The sequence below is a fragment of the Arachis stenosperma genome, chromosome 7 (assembly GCF_014773155.1).
Source record: "Arachis stenosperma cultivar V10309 chromosome 7, arast.V10309.gnm1.PFL2, whole genome shotgun sequence".
NCBI lineage: Eukaryota > Viridiplantae > Streptophyta > Magnoliopsida > Fabales > Fabaceae > Arachis > Arachis stenosperma.
Genome location: NC_080383.1, coordinates 41,092,351 through 41,095,898, shown reverse-complemented (window position 1 = coordinate 41,095,898; position 3,548 = coordinate 41,092,351). Strand labels below are relative to the sequence as shown.

At 40.8% G+C, this 3,548-nt stretch overlaps 1 non-coding gene across 1 annotated transcript; it reads left to right on the top strand.

The window, feature by feature from the left end:
* Window positions 1–810: 810 nt before the first annotated feature.
* On the top strand, window positions 811–918 carry LOC130942935 (small nucleolar RNA R71). Its single transcript, XR_009071479.1, has one exon. It is a non-coding gene; the product is annotated as a small nucleolar RNA R71 (small nucleolar RNA).
* Window positions 919–3,548: the final 2,630 nt, after the last annotated feature.

Sequence of the window (3,548 nt, the reverse complement as noted above, 5' to 3'; positions counted from 1 at the left end):
GTCTTCCTCAGTGGCGTTCACTGCCTTTCCATCCTCTCCAGATTCGGCCATATTGATGGCCTTGCACTCTCCTTTTGGATTTTCTTCTGTGTTGCTTGGGAGAGTATTTGGAGGGAGTTCAGTAACTTTCTTGCTCAACTGTCCCACTTGTCCTTCCAAATTCCTAATGGAAGACCTTGTTTCATTCATGAAACTTTGAGTGGTTTTAATTAGATCAGAGACCATGGTTGCTAAGTCAGAGGGGTTCTGCTTAGGATTCTCTGTCTGTTGCTGAGAAGATGATGGAAAAGGTTTGCCATTGCTAAACCTGTTTCTTCCACCATTGTTACTATTGAAACCTTGTTGAGGTCTCTCTTGATTCTTCCATGAGAAATTTGGGTGATTTCTCCATGAAGAATTATAGGTGTTACCATAGGGTTCTCCTAGGTAATTCACCTCTTCCATTGAGGGGTTCTCAGGATCATAAGCTTCTTCCTCAGATGAAGCCTCCTTAGTACTGCTTGGTGCATTTTGCATTCCAGACAGACTTTGAGAAATCAAATTGACTTGTTGAGTCAATATCTTGTTCTGAGCTAGTATGGCATTCAGAGTGTCAATCTCAAGAACTCCTTTCTTCTGACTAGTCCCATTGTTCACAGGATTTCTTTCAGAAGTGTACATGAATTGGTTATTTGCAACCATTTCAATTAGCTCTTGAGCCTCTGTAGGCGTCTTCTTCAGATGAAGAGATCCTCCAGCAGAGCTATCCAAAGACATCTTGGATAGTTCAGAGAGACCATCATAGAAAATACCTATGATGCTCCATTCAGAAAGCATGTCAGAAGGACATTTTCTGATTAACTGTTTGTATCTTTCCCAAGCTTCATAGAGGGATTCTCCATCCTTCTGTCTGAAGGTTTGGACTTCCACTCTAAGCTTACTCCATCTTTGTGGTAGAAAGAACTTTGCCAAGAAGGCATTGACTAGCTTTTCCCAAGAGTCCAGGCTTTCTTTAGGTTGAGAGTCCAACCATATCCTAGCTCTGTCTCTTACAGCAAAAGGGAATAGCATCAGTCTATAGACCTCAGGGTCAACCCCATTAGTCTTGACTGTGTCACAGATTTGCAAGAATTCAGCTAAAAACTGATGAGGATCTTCCATTGGAAGTCCATGGAACTTGCAATTCTGTTGCATTAGAGAAACCAATTGAGGCTTAAGCTCAAAGTTGTTTGCTCCAATGGCAGGGATAGAGATGCTTCTCCCATAAAAATCAGGAGTAGGTGCAGTAAAGTCACCCAGCACCTTCCTTGCATTGTTTGTATTATTGTTGTTTTCGGCTGCCATGTCTTCTTCTTCTTTGAAGAATTCGGTCAGGTCCTCTAAAGAGAGTTGTGCTTTGGCTTCTCTTAGCTTTCTCTTCAAGGTCCTTTCGGGTTCAGGGTCAGCTTCAACAAGAATGCCTTTGTCTTTGCTCCTGCTCATATGAAAGAGAAGAGAACAAGAAAGTGTGGAATCCTCTATGTCACAGTATAGAGATTCCTTGAGGTGTCAGAGAAAAAGAGAAATAGAAAGAAGAAGGAGAAGAAGAATTCGAACTTTACTTAGATAAGATTCGAATTGTGCATTAGGAAGGAGTGGTACTCCATAAATAGAAGGATGTGAGAAGGAGGGAAGAAGATTTTCGAAAATTAAATTAGAAAGATTTTGAAAACATTTTGAAAAACACTTAATTGATTTTCGAAAATAAAAGTAAGAAAAGAAATCAAGTGATTTTTGAAAAAAAAGATTTGAAATTAGAAGTTAAAAAGATTTGATTGAAAACTATTTTGAAAAAGATGTGATTAAGAAGATATGATTGGTTTTAAAAACATTTGATTGAAAAGATATGATTTGAAAACAATTTTAAAAGATATGATTTGAAAACAATTTGAAAAGATTTGATTTTAAAAATTAATGACTTGCCTAACAAGAAAAGATATGATTCAAACATAAAACCTTCCTCAACAGAAAAGGCAAAAAATGTTCAATCAAATCATTAATTGTTAGTAAGTATCTTTGAAAAAGGAAAGAAATTGATTTGAAAACATTTGATTGAAAAGATATGATTTGAAAAAGATTTGATTTTGAAGAACTTGAAAAAAAATTTATTTGAAAACAAAATCTTCCCCCTAGCACCATCCTGGCGTTAAACGCCCAGAATGGTATCTGTTCCGAGGGTTACCTGAAACGTGTAGCTCGGTCTTCTGGCAAGGCCCGAGGTGGGGGGTCTGTGACCCGAGCTGGTTGTGCTGAACGGCGGGGGGTTGTACCTGCAATGACACTCCGATGCTTAAGTTAGCATGGGTCCAAGCAGATATCAAGTAGAATTAGAGTATGCCTTATACCTGGGTGCTCCAGTGTATTTATAGTAGTTGGCTGCGATCATCCCTGGATAAGATATTCTTATCTTATCTTATCTTTTGGGAGATTCATCTCTATCTTTGCGGAACCGCCTTTCCCAGGCCCTTTCGGCCTTTAGGTTTTGGGCTTAGTTCCTTCTGATGGGCCTTTCTTTGGCCTGTTTGTCCGAGGTCCGACCTCGAACGTGGGCCTTGGGTCGAGGTCGGGCCTTCTATCAGCTTTACCGAGTTTGGAGAGCTCGGTCAGGGTATGAACAGTGCCCCTGCCCGAGTTCGTCTTTTTTCGGAAGGTCGAGCTCGGGCATAGTAGTTTTTTCAAAATTTGAAAACGGTCGTTTCAGCATTTATTGCTTGTTACCGTTTCTTCCTCGATTTCCGTGCGGCGCTCTGTGGAGGCTTTATTTATTTGCCCCTTTCTTCATTTTTCTTTGTTTATTCATCACTTCTTTTCGAGCATCTTCACTTCTTTCTCTCTGTTCTTCGTCTTCCATTTTTTGTGCGTTTTTTCAGAGTTCTTTTCTGCGCCGCCGTTTTTCCTTTCGTCGGAGCTCGTCGCTTTCTTCTTTTCCAGGTTTGCTTTTTTCGCTTTTATTCTTCGTACGCTTCTTTTTTCTGATATCTTCTATGCCCGGGTTGCCCCGAAAAGAGGCGCCGCTATTGCTTTGTACGTGTGTGTGGGGGGACTCTTTTCTCCGATCCATTTTTGTTATTCGAGTTGCTGCCTTCTTTTTTGTAAAAGAACTTTGCTTTCTTTTGTTTTTGTTGAATTTGGTTTTTCTGCCTTTGTGTGATTTTTGTCTTGCTGTTGTATTCTTTCTTTGTAGGCAAGATTTTTTTATGTCTCGAAAGGTGTTTCAAGCAATGTCGACCAAGATTCCGAGTGGTCTAGGTTGGGTAGATCCTGCTCCTTTAAGGGTCCCGTCTGTTGTAGATTCTGAGTATCTGATTAGGTTCCGTAGGGAGTGTAGTATTTGTGAGAACAGGGAGTCTGAGCGGGATTACGAGTTAGCAGCCCCGGAGTCCGAGGAGAGGGTATGTTTTCCGCCGTTAGAGAGTTCCGAGAAACTTTTCTTCTATGCTTATGATTGTTTCTTCTCCAAGCTAGGTGTCCGTCTTCCTTTCACCGACCTGGAATCCGAGGTCCTTTGGTCTTGTAACCTTGCCCCTACA